Genomic DNA, 26,400 nt, shown 5'->3' with positions numbered 1-26,400 from the left:
TTAAATGTTTTCATAAGAAGCGATCAATTCTCCTCTGAAAATCTGGACTAAACCACTCTTCATATGGATTCATTTCCGATCTCTTAATGAAGTTTTTGAAGCGTCAAAGTTGTAGTTGCAAAGGCAGTCTATAGAAAGAAATCTGACAGCATTCTGTCATCAAAAAAGTTCTTCTTTTGTGTTCTAAGGATAAAGAAGGTCTTGTGGGCTTGGAACAACATGAGGGTGAGTAATTAATGGCAGAATTTTCATTTTGGGGTGAACTAACCCTTTAAATTTAAAATAGGGTTTAGAAATAACAATAACCCACAGTTATGGGCAGTAAAACCCTTTTTTGTGACCGGCATCATTGTACTATGCTGCTGGATATAAAAAAGCCTGCTGCCTTTTCTTCGAGCTCAAAATGTCCCCATTTACTCTCTCCTTAAAAGGGTTAGTTCACGCAAAAATGAAATTTCTGTCATTTATTACTCATCCTTGTGTTGATACACACCCGTAAGACCTTTGTTCATCTTCTAAACACAAATTAAGATCTTTTTGATGAAGTCTGAGAGGTCTCTCCATAGAGATCCAATGCAACTACCACTCCAAGGTCCAGAAAGGTAGGAAAAAGACATCATTAAAGTACTCCATGTGATTGCAGTGGCTTAAACTCAATTTTATGAAGCCACGTGACTGCTTTTTTTGCATAAAAAAAATAAATATCCAAAGCGTGTTCCGCAACAATGCCAGCTCGTGAACACAAAACACATGCGTCGTGATGCTTTCGTGAAAACTCGTACATGTGCATTGAGGTGACATGCATGTCTGAACACAACACACATGCGTCGTGAAGCTCTTGTGAACGTGTGTTGCAGATCAATATTTTTGTTAATAAAGTGGTAAACTATGTTTTTTTGCACAAAGCTCTCACGTGGCTTCATAAAATTGAGTTTATGCCACTGGAGTCACATGGAGTACTTTAATGATGTCTTTTTCCTACCTTTCTGGACCTTGGAGTGGCAGTTGCGTTGGATCTATATAGAGAGACAGAAACCTCTCAGACTTCATCAAAAATATCTTAATTTGTGTTCAGAAAATGAATGAAGATCTTACGGATGTGGAATGACACGAGGATGAGCAATAAATGACAGACTTTTCATTTTTGGGTGAACTAACCCAATCTTAATCTAGATTTTTCATGATCATTATTTTTGCTAGTGTAGCATTACATGTTGCTTTTTTAAAACCGTATTTACAAAACCCATCCCCCATTTTTTTATCTTTCAGACTATACCTGCATCAGTTTGAAGATTCTGGAATGTTTTTGGCCTGTTCCTGTTCCAGTTACTTGCCAGATTTTTATCTTTTGCTGCGATCAAAACATCATCCACATACCGAAGCAATGCTGTACCTGGTGTCAGCTGCAATGGTTCTAAGCTCCTTCTCAGTGCTTCATTAAATATTGTTGGCGATTCTGAATAGCCCTGGCAGAGCCTTGTGAAAGTAAAAGCAAACCAATATTAGCTGTCTTTGTGAACTGGCACAGAGAAGAAAGGATTAGATAGATCAATAACTGAAAACCACTCAGCATCGCTTGGCACTTCTGACAAAATTGTATATGGATTTGGAACATTTGGAGCTCGTGCTTGAACTGCTTCATTCACGGCCTGCAGATCTTGCACAAAGTGCCACTCTGTTGGTTGGCCTGCGTCCCTTATCTTTTTGACAGAGAAGATAGGTGTACGCACAGGAGAATTCTCCAGGTCACAATTATCCCAGCTGCTCTTAATGATTCAAAAACTGGTGTTATACCTTCAATAGCCTCCTTGAGGAGGCTTACATGGTCTGTAATCAGATTTTGGAGTGATTTTAACTGGTTCACAATTTTTAATCAGCCCCACATCAAATTGAGGTGAAGCCCAAAGTGTTTTAGGGACTTCTTTGAGGGCAGGAATAGCAACAGCTTCATTCTCTGTGAGAAAACAGTGATCTGCTACTGCGCAATCAATCACACAGACTGTGGGTACAGCTTTAACAGCAGACTCATGCAAACACCTTCGGTATGCAGACAGCATTGGATTGTATTCAACATTTTCCTCTGCTGTCCCCACCCAATTCACATCTTTACAAATAAACCAATGTCAAACCAATTGTTCTTTTTGGACAATGAGACGTGGAAGAGAATCAAAAAACTTTTGCTGCTGATTTCTCAGCTCAACAGTAACAGCACATTTGTTTTCTATCCAGATTAACCATTTCAAGTCTATCGTGTCTATACATTGAAACCATTTCATCTCTTCCAAATGATACATGTGCTAGAATTAGGTGAAACTCTGTCTTTTGCAGCATTGACAAGTTTTTTTTCCACACAATTCATCATCTTTCAGTTTCCACTGCTAAATGTACAACTGTGATTGTTGGATTGTGGCTAAAGTTTGAATTTGGCATTGGACCACTTGAATTCCATCTGGGCTAGCTAACAGAGAAAAACCCAGTTTGCACATTAAATCTCTTCCTAACAAATTTTGAGGGCAGTTTTCTGACAGTAGGAAACAATGTTTAAAGCTCATGCCATTCTCATCCTCACATCTCAATGGTAAAGTGAAATTCTCTGACAGTATGACCAGATGCAGAAGTTGAACAGAAGTTGCACTTAATTTTGGCATTGGATCTATTTCATCCATTCTGATTACAGAATTGCTAGCCCCGCTATCAGCCAGAAAGGTAATTTCAACTCCTCCTACCCATAATCTAATTTGTGGCATTTGTTTATATGCTAAATCATTCAAATTACTATATGTGCCTATTTTCTTGTCAAGAGAAGATTTGTCATTTTCTAGTCTTGCAATGTGATCATGTATCAGAGCAAGCATATTTACTTCATTGCAGTTAGCTGGGTTAGAAGTGTGTGTGCGTTTTGTTCTTATCTGATTCTGCTGCGTGGCCTCGGTGGACTTTGCTCCTGACTCCCCCCTCCTTCTCTGATTTCTGCTGTGAAATTCTCTGTTGTCAGTCCGTCTTTGCCTTTGCCGGTCCAGCCTCCACTCAACCCATCAAAGCTGGGCACTCCGACTTCCAGTGTTCTCTCTCTCAGCAGTAATAACAAACATCTGGATCGATCTGAGACAGTCCTTGTCCTCTGCCTCTCCCACATCCCCTCTCCTCGGCCTCTGTTCCTCGTCTCGGTGGGCCTTTGTGCATCGTCAGAGTTGTCAGTTGAAGCTCTTTCACCTTTTTCTTTCCCCCTCTTTCTTCCAGCAGTCTTTCTGCGTGGAGAGCATGCTGTCTAATCCTTTCCTTAAGCTATCTCAGGTTTCAGTCCACTCATGAAGCTGCTTCGCGGATGAGATTCCCATATCTGTGGAATGTCTCCTCTCTCATTTCGTTCCAGTAATGCAGAAGTTGATTTTGGTGGTGTTCACTCTGACTGGAAAATCAGTCTTGATCCGTTGACACAGTGTTTCCACCGCTTGACGATATGCTTCATTGTCGGTGTGATTCCAGTCTACGTTCTTCCTTTGGGTGTTGCCCGTGGGGAAATGTGGTCTTATTTTGTGCCAGTCTGTGGCCCCCAGTTTGAGCATAAGCAAAGTTTCAGTTCTTGCATGGTGGGACAAAATTATTGACAGAACAAGTCCAAGTCATTTGCAAACTTTTCTCCAGAGTCTTTGTGGTGAAGCAGGTGTGTCATAGCCTCTTTGAAGTCTCTGTCATTCCATGGCTGGAAAACCATTACAGTTCCATCCGGTCCAGCCACTTGAATCATGGGGAAAGCTCCGACGTGCTCTCCTCTTTCCTCCCGTTCATCCTCGTTCAGGCTGTCCGGTTACAGTGTCACTTTCTCATGAGCTTTAGATCTGGAGCTTACTCCATTCACGGAGTATTTTATTGCTCTGATGCGAGCACCGGTGCGGTTGCAGCTGCGCTGTAGGATGGAGGCAGCGGTGGTGGTGGCTGTGGTAATTGAATCTGAAGCTGCTGTGGCATTTGTCGATAGGGGTGAGGCCAGGAGTCTAAATCAAAGTCCACTTTGGCACACTGCAGTTCTCTAAGGGGATAAAGAGAAGAATTTTGAGCAGTATGATCTGATCTTTTGTCAGCCCTTGCTGCAGAGTTAGCAATTTTTTGTTCGTTTCCAAATGACAGCTCCTTTGAAGCCTGCCTTTTTTCTCGGCGTTCTGCTTCTTCAACCCAGTAAGCTTTTTCTTATCTTTTAATTTGTTTTCACATTTTTCCAAGCTCTCTTTTACTCTGTTCAGAGCCATTATGCTAAACGTATCCCTTTTTGGAAAACCATGATTCTCAACCCACTCGGGTATCACTTCCATGATTCTTTTCCCATATTTCTTTTTCATTTCATTATAAATTGGACTGTCCAAATCATCTAGATCGATCTTAGACTTGACATTTCCAGACCCCATTTTTGCAATACAAGACTTTACCTGGAACGCGTCCTCTTTCCCTCACATGTGATCGTCACCACCGTATGGCTTCGCACTTACTCGCACGTAGTCTTGTCACCCCCTTGTCTTACTTCCTTGCAAGACGGACCTGCTTACTTGCAGACCTCTTTTTCACTTACCCGTGAAAAAACCCGTTTCACTTACTCGTGAAACCAATGGATGGCTCAGCCTTGCATCATAAAGTCTGGGAATATCAAACCTCAATTTACCAAATTAAAACCCACTTTGAATAAAAATGAATTATTTTAAGTTTTAAGACAATTGGAATTTCAAAATCAGTCTCACTGTTTGTAGCACGTTTTTTCTGATCCATTGAGAAACCAGCAGTGAAGGTCCAAAGCCCTCAGACGTCAGTCGCCTCTTCCCTGAAACCTTTCGAGGTTTAGGACTAAACCCTTTGTGGGTGTAGGGTGATCAGCCAACTAACGTCCTCTGGTCCCGGACGATCAGCTGTGGAGTCCCATCACTCGTCACCAGTTAAGAGTGGGGCTAGTGCGCGGGCCCATTCCGCTGGATCCCATCCCTCCATAGTCGCCGTGTTCTCGAACATTTGTAAGTAGGCCTCCACGTCATCATGCGCCGTCATTTTTGGCAGGAGCTGGGTGGCTTGAACTCGCGGATCCGGTAACGGAACGCGCTGGCAGGCGGCCGTGCGGAGAGCGGCGATTTCCTGGTCAGTCTGGCCCTGACGGCTGACCAGATGTTCCATAATCTGCTGCTGGCGCAGGCTGACTTCGGTGAGGTGCCGGAGAAGTTCTTCCATCCTTAAGGGGGAGGAGTATCTGCCGTCCTGGAAGTGCACAGAAACAGAAGAAAAAAAAGGAGGGGTTGAACCGCGTGTATCACTTGTCGGTGAAACTTCCGATCATGCCCGCATTCTCCACCACTGTGACGGGGCGGAAGAATCACGCGACAAGGAGTGCTCAAATAAAGACCCCGGAGGGTGGATTTATTCACAAACTGTGTCAGTGTAAAGTGAGAGGTGGCAGGCTGGCGTGAAATAGTGCTCTCGGGCGTTCTCTCCCGGTGCGAAGTGTGCGTCGTGCGGCTCTCGTCAGAGCGGGGTCGGTCACTCGCTGGGTTCTGGGAGGAAGAAAGAGAAAGCACATTAGTCCTCAGCCTGAGCGAACTCTCCCTATCCCGCAGCCTCACACGGCTTATCTGGCCGCGGGCTGACGAGCTTCAGTATATATATATATTCGTGTATATATTTAAAACGTAATTTATTCCTGTGATCAAAGATGAATTTTCAGCATCATTACTTCAGTCTTCAGTGTCACATGATTCTTCAGAAATCATTCTAATATTCTGATTTGCTGCTCAAAATACATTTATTATTATGTTGAAAACAGCTGAGTATAATGTTTTTTCAGGTTTCCTTTGATGAATAGAAAGTTCAGAAGAACAGCATTGATTTGAAATAGAAATCTTTTGTCTTTATCATCATTTTTGATCAATTTAAAGCATCCTCGCTAAATAAAAGTATTAATTTCCATAATTTCTTTCCCAAAAAACAAAACAACAATTATACTGACTCCAATGTTTTGAATGGTGTATTGTATAATGTTACAAAAGCTTTATTTCAGATAAATGCTGATCTTTATATCTTTCTATTCATCAAAGAATCCATTAATAATAAATATTTCTTGAGCAGCAAATCAGAATATTAGAATGATTTCTGAAGAATCATGTGACACTGAAGACTGAAGTAATGATGCTGAAAATTCATCTTTGATCACAGGAATAAATTACGTTTTAAATATATATTCAAATAGCAAGCAGTTATTTTAAATAGTAAAAATATTTCACAATATTACTGCTTTTGCTGTATTTTGGATAACATAAATGCAGGCTTGGTGAGCAGAAGATAATTCTTAAAAAAAAAAACATTCAAAATCTTACTGTTCAATAACTTTTGACTGCTAGTGTAGATATGTATCATTGCATCTAGTTGTTTTGGATAATAAAAAAAAAACGTCAGGTCTGACAATACCGTGTCTTTTCGAATTTAAATCTAGATTTATTTGCATTGGTCCATGGAAACCTCTATGAGCACACTTGACATGACTTGGCCAAAGAATCGCAGTGAACGAATTTACATTTTATTAAAAAGTGTTTGTGTATTCTGCACTAATGGCGCGTGCACACAGGATAGATGCCTGACTCCGCTGCGAGTCCCGATCAAGCACTTTACCGATTCAACTGCTCTCCTCTCCTCCGCCTGTCTGGCTCTTTACCCGCATCACTCACCGCAGAGCAAGCCTGTTCTTGATAAAGCTACTGTGAAAACGTGGCAAAAGCCGACGAGGAAGAAGTTAGGGTGAAGCGTTCTTTATATAGGCGGAGACTCCGTCTATAGCGCATTGTGATTGTGTGGTTTACGCTGTCAATAGAGGAGACAAACCAATGGGCCACTGGCTGCTCGTGATGGTCCTTGGCAAAAGAAATAAAAAATTCTGTTGGCCCCTTCTGTGCGTCGGCCCACCGGGAAAATGCCCGGTATGCCAGATTACCAGTCCAGCCCTGGTGTGCACTCACAATAATAAAATAAACTTTTTATAAAATAAATAAAATCATTTGATAAAATAAAGAAAACAATGATGCGCCGTCTTGTCTTGAACAGGAGCGCTTCACAAAAATGAACCGAAAGTCAATACATGCCTCACAGACATGATAAATATATCTATAGAAAGCTTTAAATTACTACTTAACGAAATCAATCAAATCGAAAACAAAAACTCTTTCATTATAATCCGTGAAGATGCACTTCTCTCTAAAGGCGCGTCTAATGAGGAGATGGCGAGTCAGGATCATCATCTTCATCTTTGCGACACTGACACAGAAAACACTAGTTTATTAGTAAATAATTCAAATATCTCCTTACTATTTCCCCCGGACACATTCATGGTAATTACTTTTGCTGGGGCTTTGCTGCAAGCTTCAGCGTATTGTGTGTATTTGAAGCAGAACTCTTCAGCTGCGCTGACGGCTCTCTGCTGCTGCGGGACTCTAAACACCGTCGAGCCGCTCTTCACAGTCGCAGCACGGTCTCGTGTTGTTTCCACCAGCGCGGCAATTGTATTCATCACTAATTGATGGATGTCTAAAATATAAAAATAAGGAGAAGCCTAAAACAGGCCCGAGGCCCGGCCCGCCCCAGCAAACAATGACCTGGCGGTCCACCAGCGTTTTTTGGGTGGCACAAATTCAGCGGCTTAATACGGTCGGACCACCGTCGGCACACCATCGGCTAGCCGACCAATCTAAAAACGCTGTCAGCGTTTTTTTGGGTGGCACGCCACCTGCTGTTTGCCGCGGCTGGGCCTCCGTCGGTGCACCAGTGGCAAGCCGAGGTTCTGTGTATCTACTGAGCTCTTACATGACATCTTTGTTTTATAAATTATGTATATATTACATTTATGTATTGCATTACATTTTTACAGTTAAAAGGAATCTGAAGCACTGAATAAAAATAGTGAGAGTTATAGTTTAGTATAAAAACTGCAAGCACATTTTTAAATGAAATAAATAGTTTGAATGATCGTAAAAACAACAATACAAAATCTAATAAAAAAAATAGCAAAAATAAAATAAAATAAAAATTAAATAAAAATAAAAATAAATGTGCTAATTTGTCCCACTATCACGTGCGGGTTGCAGTTTACACCTATGTATGAATGGGTCATATAACTACAAAACGATTAAAATTCTAAATTAAATACTTTTTTTGTTGTTATTGTTGTTTATGTTCTATATAAAGTTTATTTAAATGGTGCGTGACTGTGACGTGTTTTGATGGACGCGCGCTCCGAGTCTCATTCAAACGCTGCAGGGAGGGAGTTACCATGGAAACGGGGCGGCAACTCTCCAACTGACAGCTGCAACACTGCGTCTCTCGCTGCTGTTTTCACCGTTTTCAGGTGAGTTTAGTCCCTAAAATCACACAAATATTACATACAACTGTTCCTGACACTTTTCTTTCTTGTAATTGATACGCTTCTGTTGAATATTTACTTCATAAAGACGGTTTAGTGTCTTCGAAAAAGTCCGTTAGCATCTCAACTGTTTTCAGACGATGTATGCTAACTCTGTATATTGAGCTCTGATTTATCAAAGTTTTGACTTTTCATCACACATTTATGTATAGTTGGGAGATTTTAATAGCTTTGTAAAGGTTTTGTCAATGGGTTATTGGAATTAGACGAATTTATTTAGCCTAAAATATGTGCTGTGACTTTACTGTTAATCGGTGACGTCACTGAAAGGAGCATGTATTAACTGAATCTAGTTAAAACGTGATTTGATATTTAATGGCAAACAATTATTGATAAAAATTGTTCTGTGGTTTCAGGAGTAACACTTCTACAACAGAAGAGAAGCTCCAAGGTATCTACATTTCTGAAGGAAGCTGCTGACAGAGATGTGGGAGACATAGGTAAGCTGCATGAGAAAGCTCATTAAATCACTTCATATATGCAAATATGTAGTGAAAAAATGCATATCACCATGCATCTTTTACAATTCTTTATTAAAGTTATTTTAAGAAGGTTTTGACATCCAAACATGAGTAAGTGATATTAAGATTTTATTTCTGTGATCAAAGATGAATTTTCAGCATCATTACTCTTCAGTTTTACATGATGATTATTCAGAAATCATTCTAATATGCTGATTTGCTGCTCAGGAAATATTCCTGATTCATATTTTGTTTTGTGTTTTGTGTGTATTATTCAGGATTCCTTAATGAACAAAGTTTAAAATTAACTGTTTTTTTGAAACAAAAATATTTACTCTCACTTCTCATCAATTTAATGCATCCTTGCTGAATAAAAATGAATTTATTAAAAAACCTCACTGACTGTAAACTTTAGAACAGTATTGTACAATACCATTTAAAGGTCTGGAGTCTATTTAACAATGAATCCTGAAAAAAAAAAAAAGTTTACACTAAAATGTTTATCAGCACATCTTTTTTTATATATTGTTAATAATCAGAAATGTTTCTTGAGCAGCAAATCAGATTTATTTTTGAAGGATCAAGTGACACTGAAGACTGGAGAAATGATGTTAAATTCAGCTTTGATCACAGAGATACATTACAATTATAACATTCAAATAATTAAAAAAAAACTGTTCTCGTGAATTGTAATATAATTTCACAATGTAATTGTTTTAACTGTTCGAGTTGTGAGTACAAGAGACTTCTTTCAAAGATGTAAAAATCCTACTGACCCCAAACTTTTTAACAGTTGTGTAAATTAGTTATGATGTTCCTCCCACTTCAATAATACTGCAGCATATGTACATAAAATCCAATTAACAAAATGTTGAAAGGGCAAAAATATTTGGTTACACTTAAAATAAAAATAAAGTGTTAGAAGTTATTAAGCAGAGAGTCTACTAATACTCTAATGACTGCTAGTTGACATGTAGTTGCAAAGTTTCTTACTGTTAGTAGAATGTCTAAAGTGGACTGTCAAAATAAAGTGTTAGCAAATATTTAAGTTGAACTCTTTTTATTGCTTGTGCTTAGTTGAGAAGACATATTAAGTCTGCACAAGTATATTTTAAAAATATGAAATGAATGGTTATTTTCAAATCCAGTCAACATTCAGAATGCTAAATGTCGACTAAACTAATAAAAACAAATCCAGCCAACACTGAGATCATGCACGTGCACGAGCCTGAGTGACTTCGCGGGAGAAACAGCGCCGCCGTCTTGTCAAGTTCACGTGTCAGGTGAGTTGCACTAAATAAATGTTATTTTTTTAGATTAAATTTAACAAGAAAATCATGCAACATATCCAATTTTTTTGAGTGGACATTTAGAAAGTGTTTTATGAGTTGTTAAGTGGATATAATTTAATTTTTTTAACTTAAAATGTACTTTTCTTTCTCCATCAGGGTGTGGCCAAAGGTTTCATTGGTGCTTTGTCATCACTGCAAGATTTCAGATGCAACCCAGTCAGTTCTTCCAAGGCACCAAACACCAGACCGCTTCACTGCAACTACGTACTGTGTGTACCTTCAAGACTAGGAGTTTATTGTTTAGTGTTTACTACAATTAAAATGTGCTTTATTGTTCTCAGTGGCATCTACGCTAATATTAGTCTGTTTCATTCTTATTCCGAGGTCACCATAGCCACCCAGATCCAGTCCGTATCCAGATCAGATGGTGGATCAGCACCTAGAGACGACCTCTACAGCCCTGAATATCAGCGGAGACCATGTCAGCTAGATGAGCTCCAGAGACAGATCCCCAGTGAAGACCTCGTTGGCCATCGGGACAAGACCACGAGAACCAGACGAGTCCTCTGCTCAATCTGACCTGTGCAGGAATTAAACCGTGCCATGCTGGTTACGTCTGGCCAGAGGCTTGCAATCTAAAAACCTGTAGAACAAATTGTATTATGCACTTTCTCCGCAGCAGTTCAGTCAGTGTCCTCCCTAGATATTTTTTTTTCAGATCGTATCAAACTACTTACTGTATATCGATATTAACGGTATTGCTTCATACCGTATCGCTTATAAAGAATATATCGATATATCGTACAAACTCGATATACCGCCCAGCCCTACTGTAACACCTGGTTTATTTTTTATTTTTGTGACTTCTGCCTCATTTTAAAGATGTAATTGTGAACAGTAGTAATATTTGTAAATGTTTGTTTGCTAACATTTTGTTTAGCTTGTTTAGGTTTTTCTTAGTTCATGAAAGTTTAAACTGAATTTTGCAGTTGTATTACAGATGTAATGTTTGTCAGCTGGAGCTTTAAAGGGATAGTTCACCCAAAAATGAAAATTTGCTGTTAATTTACTGACCCTTCGGCCATCTGAGATGTAGGTGACTTATTTTCTTTAAGCCTGTATGTTTAGTCTGTATGACAAATGTTATAAATGGATATTGTTATTAAATAATGGCTATTATGTGTTGTAAATTGTGTGTTTTTAGTGATTGATAAACACCAGTTAATCATTTTTAATAATTTTGTTAAACTATAAAAATATATGTTTTAGTTCCCCCGCAATTTCTTATGATGTCCAAATAATAAATCTTAGTTGAGGTAACATATGAAACACATGGAGTAAAGTGTTAAATTTGAATTGACATAACTTGCTGTAGTCTTCTGAATGTTTGACCAATTAAAACATTTTATTTGAATGAATTATAAAACTACTTTTTAGAGTGAGACTGTGTCTGTTCCCTGAATACTGAGGACAAATTATATGCTTACTAAGGGATATACAATAAAATCAGATTGCAATTTAACCAAATTATAGCAAAGTAAGCTAAATAATGTCACAAAGTACCCAGTATAGTACCCAGAATATCAAAGTCCAGTAAAGGAGGCAGAGATTTTTTGTATTTTACTCTTAAATTCTCAAATAGCCTTCTGATAATGTTTGGGGCTCAGACAAACTCTCTCTCTCTGTTTAAATCTAGATTAAAAATACATCTTTTAGCGTTCACATAACAACTCATAACCTTGTACTCTAGTAATAAATGCGTATGATCATCTTTTGCCTGAAATAATATGAACAGCATCTCTGCTAATTCTTCTTCTTTTATTTTCCTGTTTCTATCTCTCAGGTTTCCATCCCAGTGTTACTACAGCTTGGATCCAGCCTCACTTGTGGTGACTTCAGATGATGACCCAGATGATGGCAACTATAGATGAACATAGCAACCTGACAAATGTTATGTATTGTAATCATTGCCTTAAAGCATACATTGAGTGATTTTCAACCCACTTTGTATTGTTACTATGATGGTGATATATGTGAACGAACAATGTTTAATCTTTCTCTGAGTTCCATGAGATACACCCATTTATTTGTCAGCCAAATAATATTTTGCGTTATCCAAATATTGTTTATTTACATATTACAGACTTTGTGGCAGTATAAAGTGGATTTAAATTCCCCGAACCTACCCTTTAATGGTTGTCTGTTTAACTGAACATGACTTTGAACACATAACTTGTATTATCTTAGAGTTATAGACATTAATTTGTTGCCAGAAGATGCTCCCCATTGAGTCACAGTCACCTCAGGCTGTTGATGGGATTTTTTTTTTTTTTTTAAACCTTGACATTTTCTAAAGCTGCTTTGATTGTGAAAAGCAGTGTAGCCTTACAACAGTCAACCATGTTTTTACTATGGTAAAACTAGTAGAACCATGATATCAAAACCTTAGTTTGAGAAAACTAAAACCCTGATTACTACAGACATGATTACTAAAGTAATATTTTAGTAATGCTGGAGTAAAACTGTGGTAACCATAGTTTTTGAAACCATGGTGAAGTTTGTAGTTACTATAGGTTTACTACTATGCTGTAGTAAGACCATGGTTATGGCAGTTACTGTGAATTTACTACAACAATCATAGTTAAACTATGGTTAATTTTGTGGTTGACTTTTGTAGGGTACAAATATGTGAATTGAATGCTTCTATTTGAAAGTCACATTGGATAAAACCATCTGATAAATATACTGTATGCACTTGTATGTTTAATCTGTTCACTAAAAATAAATTTGCAATTATCATTGTACATTGTTTTTGATCCATTATTGTGTGCAAGGATATTTTGGTTAGCGTAATCGAACTGATTATGAACCACGGACCGACCGTGGACCGCCAGCAAACAGTAATTATAAACCAGCGGCTCGTCAGCGGACTGCTGTCGGAAAAGCGGCGGCTGCTGCTGGTGGTCCACTTGAATAACGATGAGCAAAAAGCCGGTGAACCGCGGGTGGCGTCCGCCAGTGGGCCGCCGACTCTACGACCAGTGGGCCGCCAGTGGTCCGCTGGTCTTATGTTAGCTGGGGCGTCTGAACTACGACGTGAAAATTGGCCCGATCGAAGCCCACGGAATGCAGGGCTCTAGCGTTCCCCTCGGTAGAAATCATGTTTCCCACTCGGGGGCCTCACCCCATCGTCGGGCCCTTAGAATCGTCCTAACCCCCCTTAAGGTGCCCCTGCCCTTGTGGCCTAGCTTTTCTTATTTGAACTCAACAGCTATATATTAAAAAGAATATATGTTATGTAATATGTAATTAAATTAGATTAATGCAATCATGCAAAATGGAACAAGATTAAAAATTTCCATTACACTGCAGAAGTAAACACACCTGATCCAGCTAGTCCTTCAGGCTTATTTGAAAACTAGCACAAGGTTTAAGTATTTTACCTATACAAAAACATATATTTACAGCAGGAGGGAAAAAGTTAATCAAACACGTAGACCTTAACCCTAACACAGTTTGGACTTGTCTCAAACTAAATGCGCTTTATCTAGTGTAGGTGCTCCGCCTCTCGACAGTCACTGAAAATGAAAGTAAACAGATCAATCTTTCAGAAGCAGAAGGACAGAAATTTGACGCTCGTCTTTGTATCGAAGCATTCTTATCAGAGCTCTTTATTCCGTGAGGTAAGTCTGAAAGGTCTGAATCCGCTTTTATCTTGAATTAATGATTTTATGTTGTCCAAAGGATGAAAATTAATTTACAACCTACATCTGAAATGCGTCATCGACCGCATGTAATGAAGGTTTGCGTTAGGCTAGACTTTACAAGGCCCGGGGTTTCCATCGAGTAAAGTCCCGGCGGGCCGCTTTAAACTGAGTCCGGTATTATTGTTATTTCGACATAAAGGCAGTTTCACATGGGATGAGAGACACAAATAAAGACACAGACGGTTTTGGTAGAAGAGGAGACGTGTGCAAGCAAGCACTGAAAAATAAAAAATCGAGATGGCAAATATTTCCCCATAAATGGAAAGTTCATTTCTGACACTGCTAGAAAAGGAACATATTCAAATACTCTTCATCTTTGGCTTTATTATTCAAAGCGTTATTGTAGGCTTTTGATATCTTCCCATAAGAGAGCACTTCCTGTATTAGGCTACCTAGAGCCAGCTAACAATTTTTGGTTCCCAGAACGTTGTTTTTATGGTTTGTTTTTGGTTAACCAGGAAAGCTTTCTTAACATTTCCAGAACATTATTCTAACAGTAATCTAACTTTCCTTAACATTAATATAACGATCCTAGTTTTTGGTTCCCAATATGTTATTCTAACGTTCCCCTTAACTTTACATTGTCATTTAGCAAACGCTTCCAAAGAGACTTATAAATGAGGACAAGAAGCAATCAAAATCAACAAAAGAGCAACAACATGCAAGCACTATAACAAGTCTCGGTTAGTCTAACGCAGTACACATAGCAAGATTTATTTATTTTTTTTAAAGAAAACAAGTAGAATATAAAGAAAAGAAACCTAGTGTTATTTTTTATTTATTTATTTAAAGGAACAAGTAGAATAGAAAAAAAGAAAGCTAGTGTTATTTTTATTTTTTTTAAAGAAAAACTAGCAGTTAGAGAATAAATATGCAGTTGATAGAGTTCCTTTGTGTGTGTGTGTGTTTTTCTTTTTTATAAAAAGAAGACAGAATAGAATAGAGACTGCTAGAGTTAGAGGATCAAATAAAGATGGAAGAGATGTGTTTTTAGCTGATTCTTCAAGATGGCTAAGGATTCAGCTGCTGGGATTGAGTTGGGCACGTCATTCCACTAGGAAGGAACAGTTAAAGGGGTCACATGATGTTGCTAAAAAGAACATTATTTTGTTTATTTGGTGTAATGCAATGTGTTCATGTGGTTTAAGGTTCAAAATACACATTATTTTCTACATACTGTACATTATTGTTGCTCCTCTATGCCTCGCCTTTCTGAAACGAGTCGATTTTTACAAAGCTCATCGTTCTGAGAAGCGAGGTGTGCTCTAATTGGCCAGCTATCCAGTGCGTTGTGATTGGCCGGATACCTCAAGCGTGAGACGGAAATGTTACGCCCCTTACCGTATTGTGATTTAGATGAGACTAAAACAATAAGACCCATTATAAACAAGGCATTTGTTGCATCCAGTGGGGAAATAATCACTGATTATAATGACTTGCACTGTCTTTTTTTTTAAACATTACCATGTCTGCATTCGTGATTGGAGAAACGACAAACAACAAGCACTACTCTACACTGCGTTTGAATCATCAGTAGCAGAAACGTACTTGCAGCCTGTGAGTCAAAAGTTGGAATTGCCCCACTTTACAGAAACAGTCTTTGATAGCTGGCAGGCTACTCCCAGGTTCAGGAAATAGTCCTCCGTAAAATGCACTGCACACACTCGAATATTTGCGTTGTACTGCTCTAGAACAGTGTTGTAAATATAACTTAACCACTGATTTCTAGTTGTGTCCTCTTTTGGAAGCCCAAACAAAGTACTTTCACTTTCACAACGAAACACAGCATCTCCAGGACATGGCCCCAGCGGCAGCAACAACACATAATAATGGCGATAATAATAGTTCCGCCGAAAGGACACACTCTTGTACATGGGTTTGGGTTTCTAGATGGGTGGGATGTGAAACATTTTTTCAGGAAATGTGCCTCATTTCTAGCCTTGACGCATGACCTTTTAGAGTTTTTCACAGAAACACCACAATGAATATAATATAATCATATACATCTTTTAAATGATACAATTTTCACCTTTTTAGCTCGCTCCTGATATCAGCTGCTCAAGTAACTTATCTGCAGAGAAAAACAAATACAACATGTGAGTGCGTGGGACATGATAATTACAAATTCTACAAAAATCCAAATAAATGTTAGTACTGTTAGTAGTAGCACACAAATCATTCCGTTTCTGTGCACCTGCTTCAGTGAAGGCAGTGCATTAATTTAGAGGTGATTAAACTGACTGGAACTATAGGTGTTAACTAACTGTTTGAACGAACACCAGCCAATCAGAATCGAGTATTAATAGACACACCAACTGCGCTGACACTAACCACAGTCTAAGCTTGAATTACATTCAAAAATACCATAAAAAGATATGTAAAGGATAATCAACGGCTAGCTGTGCATTAAACGATTTGAATGCACGACGTGGAGGCGAAGAACCGCTTCAGATCGTTTAATGCACAGCTAGCCGTTGATTATCCCGTTTATGCCCTGGTCATTTCCCAGCATTCACATATTAAAGATGTTAATAATATTTGCGCTGCAATATTTGACCTTAACGATAAAAATGATGGTTATTTTCGTCTGTATTACTATTCAACTGTAATTGTATGTTACTATGGTTACCAATCTTTATACACAGCAAAAAATCCAGAGTGAAATGAACTCTCCTGTGAGTACATGTGAGACCACACTCAAGAGTGTGAAAGTGTTCAAATAAGAGTGTTAAATTAACACTGAAGTAGTTAAAGTTAATGAGATATTTAAGTGATTAATTGAGTGATGATTGACCATTATTGAACACACCTGATGTTAACAAGCAGAATCGCCAAAGAAGAAAATCTAAATTTTCATGTCACCATTATAGCGGTCAGCGTTTGCTTTAGTTGGGCTCTTGACCCTTACATTTTTAAAGTTAAATTTTATTTGGTTACTGTAGCAGAGTTGTAACAGACAGACAAGCAACGAGAATAAAGTGGTCATGTGATGTTGGTTATGTTTTTACATAATCATTTGATTTGAATCATTAAACTCATTTAGAGTCTAAACCTAAAAAAGTCAGACTTACCTTGTTGATCATAACAGCTCTGTGATTCTACAGTATCAATTCTTGAAAGAGGTTCATCAAGAATCAGCGTATGAACCTCAACAACGGTGACAAACAGCGTACTCAGAAAAAAACAGATCAACTCTAAACATTAGAAAACAAGCTACTAAAAGTCACATGAAAAACAAAAATAAAATAGTAAGAATAAAGGAAATTACTAAGACAATTCAGCTCTTAATTTATTCATGCCGCAATGCATCATGGGAGCCATGAATGAATTTTAATTTTTTAAAAGACTCTTTTCAAAGATTTTTGAACAAACACCTTTTAAGAAATCCCTTGTATTGAACATGCTGGAAATTCTATGCTGAATAATCACAGGACTGCTATAAGCAACAAAGTAAATCTAACACAAGAGATTTGGCTCTTAACGAGTTCAGAGATTTAGGAAAAGTAACATACATATGTTTTGTTTTTGTTTTTTTTCTTTTTCTCGTTGCTTCTCTCTCTGTTATAATTCAGTTACAGCAACCAAATAAAATATAATGTTAAAAAGTCAAGAGTCAAGAGCCCAACTAATGCAAACACTGAGCACTATAATGGTGACATAAAAATTGTGATTTTCATCTTTGGTGATTCTGCTCGTTAACATCAGGTGTCTTCAATAATGGCCAATCATCATTACAATTAATCACTTGATTATCTCATTAACTTTAACTCTGCTTCAGTGTTCATTTAACACTCTTATTTGAACACTTTCACACTCTTGAGTGTGGTCTCACATGTACTCCCAGGAGAGTTAATTTCACTCTGGATTTTTTTCTGTGTAGGAAGCGCATTAATATAGAACGTGATTAAACTGATCTGGAACTACCTGTGCAGTTCAACAAATTTAATCAACACCTGCCAGCCAATCAGAATCCAGTATTCAGACAGACCATGGCATAAAAAAAATAGAACACAGACTAGATGTGTGTCATTCAGACTTAAGTCTAGTCTACATCTTAAGTCTACATCTAGTCTAAGTCTGAATGACACACATCTACACTGCATGAAGTTGACTCTAACCGAATTTAGGTCTCCCAATCAAACTGGTCTCAGAGTAGCCTGAAGTTTTCTGTCATTGATAACAGCATTTTAAGTTTCTAGACGAAGCCTACACTGAATAATTCAGACGTCACGTCATATGCCTATGATTAAATAGAAATCGGTGCTATAATCATCATCTGAGGAAATTCCCTCATGTGGAAATAGGAGCACAACTTGACTACTGTCAAGCAACAAACACAACTACACTAAAGTACCTTCAACTAAAACGAGACCTCAAACGTAAAAATCATAAACAGTAGGCCTAATGGTCCGAGTCCACGTTTAAAAATACACACAATCAAATTAAGCTTAATAATAACGCTAACAATGATGGTCGAAATAAAGTTACAAATGCCAGAAACCAATATTGTTCAGAAAATATCCATTTTTGATCCACATCCATGAATGACTGCTGAGAGAAAGTCGAGTGATTCCCGCCGAGGCGCGCAGCTGCGGAGAGGTATCCTTCCACCGGGTGGGATTTCCTCTAGTTCCAATATTTAAAATCTTCATAGCTATGTCCGTTTATTTTAACAAAGAATGTATGATGATAGGATAAAATAAGTAATTCGTAAGAAAGGATGCAACTCATTTGGGACCAGATATCACCGTTGACATTTATAGAAATACAGGCTGATGGTCAACCTGCTGGGCATTGCTGCCTGACGCACCTCCACCGGTGCCTTTTAAGTCAAGTCAAGTCACCTTTATTTATATAGCGCTTTTACAATACAGATTGTGTCAAAGCACTTAACAGTATCAAATTGGAGGATAGAGTGTCAGTAATGTATAATGATAAGATTAAACACTCAAATTTCAATTAAAGGCATTTCATTATTGAATTCAGAGATGTCATTGTCTAGCTCAGTTTAGTTTAAATAGTATCTGTGCAATCAAATCGGCGATAATCGCTAGAAATTAAGTGTCCCCAACTGAGCAAGCCAGAGGCGACAGCGGCAAGGAACCAAAACTCCTTCTGAGACAGAATGGAGAAAAACCTTGGGAGAAACCAGGCTCAGTCGGGGCCAGTTCTCCTCTGACCAGACGAAACCCGCAGTTCAAAAGTTTATATTTCTATTTTAATTTTGTTGCAATTTCTAACAATAGTAGTATTATGTAGTTAGGTATTTTATTATGTTTTAGTTATTTTGTTATTTTGGTTGATATATCTGGGGATATATCTCTGGGGTCATCTGGGTGTCCTGGTCTCCGCTGACGATCAGGGCTGTAGACATCATCTCTTGGTGCTGATCCACCATCTGATCGGATACGGACTGAGAAACAGACTAGGAAAGAAACAGACAAATATTAGCGTAGATGCCATTCAACTTACGATGTAACGAGTACATCGTGTGTTATGGGGAGTGTTCGGTTCCGGTTGATCTAATTAATGCAGCCTAACAATCCTTTAACGGATTTGAATAATAGAAGCGTATTAATGTGTTATGTGTAAGCCAGGCTAAAGAGATGGGTCTTTAATCTAGATTTAAACTGACAGAGTGTGTCTGCCTCCCGAACAGTGTTAGGTAGACTGTTCCAGAGTTTGGGTGCTAAATAGGAATAGGATCTGCCGCCCGCAGTCGATTTTGATATTCTAGGTATTATCAAGCGGCCAGAGTTTTGAGAACGCAGCGGACGTGGAGGACTATAATGCGATAAGAGCTCGCTCAAGTACTGAGGAGCTAAACCATTCAGGGCTTTATAAGTAATTAACAAGATTTTAAAATCTATCCGATGCTTGATAGGAGCCAGTGCAGTGTTGACAGAACCGGGCTAATATGGTCATATTTCCTGGTTCTAGTAAGGACTCTAGCTGCTGCATTTTGGACTAACTGTAGTTTGTTGATCAAGCGTGCAGAACAACCACCTAATAAAGCATTACAATAGTCTAATCTTGAGGTCATAAAGCATGAATTAACATTTCTGCATTTGACGTTGAGAGCATTGGTCGCAATTTAGATATGCTTTTGAGATGAAAAAATGCAGTTTTACAGATGCTAGAAACATGGCTTTCAAATGACAGATTGCTATCGAACAGCACACCTAGGTTCCTGACTGATGAAGAAGAATTGACAGAGCAGCCGTCAAGTGTTAGATAATGTTCTAGGTTATTACATGTGGGGTTTTAGGTCCGATAATTAACACCTCTGTTTTTCAGAATTTAGCAGTAAAAATTACTCGTCATCCAGTTTTTATATCGACTATGCATTCCGTTAGTTTCTCAATTTGGTGTGTTTCACCGGGCCGAAGAAATATAGAGCTGAGTATCATCAGCATAACAGTGAAAGCTAACACCATGTCTCCTGATAATATCTCCCAAGGGTAACATATAGAGCGTGAAAAGTAACGGCCCTAGTACTGAGCCTTGAGGTACTCCATACTGCACTTGTGATCGATATGATACCTCTTCATTCACTGCTACGAACTGATGGCGGTCAGATAAGTACGATTTGAACCATGCTAAGGCGCTTCCACTAATGCCAACAAAGTTTTCTAGTCTATTCAAAAGAATGTTGTGGTCGATAGTGTCGAACGCAGCGCTAAGATCCAGTAGAACTAATAAAGAGATACAACCACGATCAGATGATAGAAGCAGGTCATTTGTAACTCTAATGAGAGCAGTCTCAGTACTATGATACGATCTAAATCCTGACTGGAATTCCTCACAGATATCATTTTCTCTAGGAAGGAATATAATTGTGAGGATACTACCTTTCTAGTATCTTTGACAGAAAAGGAGATTTGAGATCGGTCTGTAATTAACTAGATCTTTGGGGTCAAGTTGTGGTTTTTAATGAGAGGCTTAATAACAGCCAATTTGAAGGTTTTGGGGACATATCCTAATGACAATGATGAATTAATAATAGCCAAAAGAGGATCTATGACTTCTGGAAGCAGCTCTTTTAGTAGTTTAGATGGAATCGGGTCTAACATACATGTTGTTGGTTTAGATGATTTAACAAGTTTATACAATTCTTCCTCTCCACAGTAGAGAATGAGTGGAATTGTTCCTCAGGGGTCTATAGTGCGCTATCTGATGCGATACTGTAGCTGACGGCTGCAGGGATACAATTTTATCTCTGATAGTATCGATCTTGGAAGTGAAGTAGTTCATAAAGTCATTACTGCTATGCTCTTGGGAAATGCCAACACCTGTTGATGCTTGATTTTTGTTAATTTAGTTACTGTATTGAATAAATACCGGGGTTATGTTTGTTTTCTTCTAGAAGAGACGAAAAGTAATCAGATCTAGCAGTTTTAATGCTTTTCTGTAGGATAGGGTACTTTCCGCCAAGCTAAACGAAATACCTCTAATTTAGTTTTCCTCCAGCTGCGCTCCACTTTCCGGGCTGCTCTCTTTAGGGCGTGAGTGTGCTCATTATACCACGGTGTTGGACTCTTATCCTTAATCTTCCTTAAGCGTAAAGGAGCAACTGCATCTAAAGTGCTAGAAAAGAGAGAGTCCATAGTTCCTGTTACATCATCAAGTTGTTCTGAGCTATTGGATATGCTGAGGAACTGAGATAAGTCAGGAAGATTATTTATAAAGCAGTCTTTTGTGGTAGAGGTAATGGTTCTACCATATTTGTAACAAGAAGTTGGCTTTACAGCTTTAGCTATATGGAATATACAGGAGACTAGATAATGATCTGAGATATCATCGCTCTGCTGCAAAATTTCAACGCCACTGACATCAATTCCATGTGACATTGTCGAAATCATACTCTAGATTTAATACTGAGTAGGTCCTGACACGTGTTGTTTAACACCAATAGAGTTTAGAATGTCTATAAATGCTGATCCCAACGAATCACTTTCATTATCAACATGGATATTAAAATCACCAACGATTAGGACTTTATCTGCAGTCAGCACTAACTCCGATAGAAGATCAGAAAATTCTTTAATGAAGTCTGTATGGTGCCCTGGTGGCCTGTATACAGTAGCCAGTACAAACATCACAGGATTTATCATTAACACTTGTTTCTTTGGATAACGTTATATGAAGCACCATTACTTGAACGAATTATACTTGAAACCCAACCTCTGAGAGATACTGAAAATATTTCTATAAATTGTAGCAACACCTCCCCCTTTACCTTTTGGACGCGGTTCATGTTTGTAACAGTAATCGTGTGGTGTAGACTAATTTAAAGTAATGTAATCATCTTGTTTTAGCCAGGTTTCTGTCAGACAAAGCACATCTAGTTTATGGTCAGTGAACATATCATTTACAAAAAGTGCTTTTGAAGAAAGGGATCTAATATTTAATAAGCCAAGCTTTATCATGTGTTTATCTGTATTATATCTGTTTTTTATTTGTTGAACATCAATTAAATTGTTACTATTACTTTGGTTTGGATGTTTTCTGTATTTTCTAGTTCGGGGAACAGACACAGTCTCTATAGAGTGATATCTAGGTGAAAAAGTTTCTATGTGCTGAGAGTTAACTGACTTTGGTGACGTGAGGCGGCTAGCAGACGATCGGTTTAGCCAGTCTGTCTGCTTCCTGACCTGTGCTCCAGTTAGTCAAGTACAAACTCTAAGACTATGTGCCATATTTCTAGAGAGAAGAGCGGCACCACCCCAGGAGGGATGAACACCATCTCTTTTCAACAGGTCAGGTCTGCCCCAAAAATTCTTCCAATTGTCTATAAAGCCTATGTTATTTTGCGGGCACCACTTAGACATCCAGCCATTAAGTGACGACAGTCTGCTATGAATCTCATCACCCGGTAAGCAGGAGCGGACCAGAGCATATTACAGTGTCTGACATCGTACTTGCAAGTTCACACACCTCTTTAACATTATTTTTGGTGATCTCCGACTGGCGAAGTCAAACATCATTAGCGCCAACGTGGATAACAATCTTACTGAATTTACGTTTAGCATTAGTCAGCACTTTTAAATTTGCCAAGATGTCAGGCGCTCTGGCTCCCGGTAAACAATGGACTATGGTGGCTGGTGTCTCTATTTTCACGTTCCGTACAATAGAATCGCCAATAACTAGAGCACTTTCATCAGGTTTCTCAGTGGGTGCTTCACTGAGTGGGGAGAACCTGTTTGATGTTCTGATCGAACGGAAGAGTGGTGTTTTGACCCGCGACTATGCCGCCTCACTGTCACCCAGTTGCCCTGCTGCACGGGCTCAACCGAAACCGAACAATGTACAGGACTCCCTGAGCTAGTCGCATCCAAAGCAGTATCTACAGCCCTCACATTCTTACTATCCTCAATTAAAGTTTGGATGCGTGTCTCTAGTTCTAAAACCTTCTCTGTCAGCCTAACTATTTCCCTGCATTTATCACATGTGAATCCCTCGCTGCTGACAGAGACAGATAAACTATACATGTGGCAAACAGTGCAAACAACAATAGCAGGAGAAGAAGCCATTACTCACCGTGATTGATGAATGATACCAACTTAACTTACCACTTACCACTGTTGTTTGATGAGCTCGTGAAAAACGGAGCGAGGAAAAATAAAATAATAATAGGCGCGAGTAGAAATGCAAATGGAACCGCGAGTGACAAGCTAACGGGCTAACAAGCTGCACTCGCGGTTTTTAAAGGCGAACGATCAAATTAGTTAGATTAGTTTGAAAGATAACACCAGAAATATGGTGGGAATTAAGTTATATATTATCACTTTAGACAAAAGGGATTGAAAGTAAGGTAGAGATTCAATAAAAAGCGAAGGTACACGGAGCTACAAACACAAACCTCTCAGCAGCACAACAGACTGAAGCAATCGAACTCAGAGCAATCGAAGGATGAACCTTTTATGCACCTTTTATGCAGGTGTGCTCCTCTGAACACCTCTCTGGGCATAAATGGATCATCAGCTGGGGACCACCAGTCATGGATGTTTCACTCCTTTAACCCAGTACACAGTAAAATCCCCAGTGTTAAATCAACACTGCTCAGAGTGTATTTGGTCCCACTCCAAATAGTGTTAAAGTAACACTGAAGCAGAGTTAAAGCTAATGAGATAATTAAGTGATTAATTAAATGATGATTGAGCATTAGTGATGAACAGCTGCTGTTAACAAGCAGAATCACTGAAAGAAAATAGAAACACAAGAACAACAACTGACTTCAGCCACAGCCTTTGATAAAATCAACTGAAATAAAAGACATTAAATCTCTGAAGATCTCAGCAGAGGAGGATTAAACACCTCCACAAACAGCATCACCAGCTTCACTCATTATTAACCAGTCTGACTATATTTCTGACAGACATCAGCAGTAGATCTTATTGAGAATTAACAGAGGTTCAGATGTTGATGTTTTATTGGTCAAAAAATGATGCCACCATCATGGAGGTCGGTGTTTGCTGTAGTTGGGCTCTTGACCCTTGTATAAATTCTGAATAGTTTGCTTCTAAGCAGGTGTAATAGTGTTTCACTGGAAACACTTGAACGTTACTGAATCAGAAGCTTAATGTAGCAGATTGTACTTTCTGCTTATGAAACACGCGACTAATTGACACAAAGTTGTTTATGTTTTTCTCTTTGGTTGACTGAAATTCATCAACTAATAAACAGCCAAAAATATATATATATATATTATTAAACGTGACATCATAGTACTTCAATAATGAAGAGATTCAGGTCAAGCTTTTAGACATGAACACTTATCATATGATCCTCAACAGTGTTGACAATAATTATTCATACTGCAGAGCATGATGGGAGTTTTTACTATGGTGCTACCCAGCATGCATTGCAGTGTGAAGCGTTTGTTGATTGTCACCATTGTTGAGATTCATATGCTTATTCTAGATGTCTGTGTGTGTCTAAATGATGTCATAGTTCAAAAAAAAAAATTTGCACATGGATTTAAGATCATTAAATATAACCGCTGGCTGCAACATTTTATTCTCATACTGTAGTATCACAGTGTTAGTTGTGCAAACCCTAAATATATAAATTGCAGAACAAAAAAAAAACATCTGGCCAGTTCACAATGGTTGTTTCATCACACAGAAGCATCTACTATGTGCTCAGTGTAAAGCACTGACCATTCTGCTTTACAACAACATATGTATTGTTGCAAAGAAAAATCTAACACCGCAAGTCAAGGGGCAAGAGCCCAACTAAAGTAAATACTGATCTCCATGATGGTGGCATTGTTTTTAACCAATAAAACATCAACATTTAAACCTCTGCTAATTCTCAATAAGAGCTTCAGTAGTCATCTGACAGAAATAAAGTCAGTCTGGTTAGTAATGAGTGGAGCTGGTGATGCTGTTTGTGGAGTTGTTTAATCATCCTCTGCTGAGATCTTCAGAGATTTAATATCTTTTATTTCAGTTGATTTTATCAAAGGCTGTGGCTGAAGTGGTAGTTCTTGTGTTTCTCTTTTCTTCAGTGATTCTGCTTGTTAACAGCAGCTGTTCATCACTAATGCTCAATCAGCACTTAATTAATCACATAATTATCTCATTAGCTTTAACTCTGCTTCAGTGTTACTTTAACACTATTTGGAGTGGGACCAAATACACTCTGAGCAGTGTTGATTTAACACTGGGGATTTTACTGTGTACATCTCCTGGTGGCGGAGCGATGGCATAGATCACTCCCTGCCACCCCCTGCTGATGCCCGAGCTGTTATTTGGCCCCCACCCCCTATGCTTCCTCCTTAGCCACAGCCAAAAGCTGCCCTTCTCTGCCTCCTCTGCCAGTTCTTTAATGGCTTTTCGACACCCTGCTCCTGTACATCCCATATCGTGGAGCAGGCGAACCGTTGAGGACCCAGCGAAGCCTCTGCATCCCACTTCGACGGGACACGTGATGGTTTTCCAGCCAGCCTCCCTGCAGTCTTCTACCAGGTCTGCATACTTGGCACGCTTCTGCTCGTTGGCAGCCTCCATGCCCTCCTCCCATGGGACAGTGAGCTCCACCAACAAGATGGTCTTGCATGACTCTGACCAGATATCACCGTTGACAGATTTTTATTCCTGTAAAAATACTATTTAAAAATGATAAAATTACTATAAAAGGTCATCTGTTAAATAAAAATGCATATTTATAGGTTTTGATGAATTCGTGATTGATTTTTATGTGAAAACAAAAATATTATTTAAAAAAAAACTGAACTTTTATGGTTATTCACAGTTAACAGGTTTGCCATGTTATTTTACATAGAACATGTACATTTACAGTAGTGATGGTGAGATGAAGCTTCTTGAATCTTTAAGCTTTTCATTCAAGTGGTTCACAAAAGGGTTAATTTCTGGAGGCTTCATTTGCTCACAACACCACCTGGTGGCCAAAGAGTGTAAAACAAGCAGATATAT

At 38.6% G+C, this 26,400-nt stretch overlaps 2 protein-coding genes and 1 long non-coding RNA gene across 6 annotated transcripts in view; all 3 read left to right on the top strand.

Moving 5' to 3' along the window:
• Nucleotides 1–5,676, top strand: part of LOC131530706 (GTPase IMAP family member 9-like) — a 34,563-nt gene extending 28,887 nt beyond the window's left edge. For all 4 annotated transcript variants that reach the window (XM_058761133.1, XM_058761130.1, XM_058761128.1 and 1 more), the window contains one exon: nt 1,270–5,676. The gene's annotated coding sequence lies outside the window, so the exon portion shown is untranslated. The remainder of the gene's footprint in view (nt 1–1,269) is intronic.
• Nucleotides 5,677–6,166: 490 nt separating this feature from the next.
• Nucleotides 6,167–12,921, top strand: LOC131529715 (uncharacterized). Its single transcript, XR_009268190.1, has 3 exons — nt 6,167–8,365; nt 8,797–8,880; nt 12,037–12,921. It is a non-coding gene; the product is annotated as an uncharacterized LOC131529715 (long non-coding RNA).
• A 938-nt stretch (nt 12,922–13,859) lies between these two features.
• Nucleotides 13,860–26,400, top strand: part of LOC131529680 (GTPase IMAP family member 9-like) — a 277,942-nt gene continuing 265,401 nt past the window's right edge. The window contains exon 1 of the mRNA XM_058759507.1: nt 13,860–13,876. The gene's annotated coding sequence lies outside the window, so the exon portion shown is untranslated. The remainder of the gene's footprint in view (nt 13,877–26,400) is intronic.

This window comes from Onychostoma macrolepis, chromosome 22, assembly GCF_012432095.1.
Source record: "Onychostoma macrolepis isolate SWU-2019 chromosome 22, ASM1243209v1, whole genome shotgun sequence".
In the NCBI taxonomy this organism is placed as follows: domain Eukaryota; kingdom Metazoa; phylum Chordata; class Actinopteri; order Cypriniformes; family Cyprinidae; genus Onychostoma; species Onychostoma macrolepis.
The sequence above is the reverse complement of the archived record's forward strand: the minus strand, read 5'-3'. Positions and strand labels throughout refer to the sequence as shown.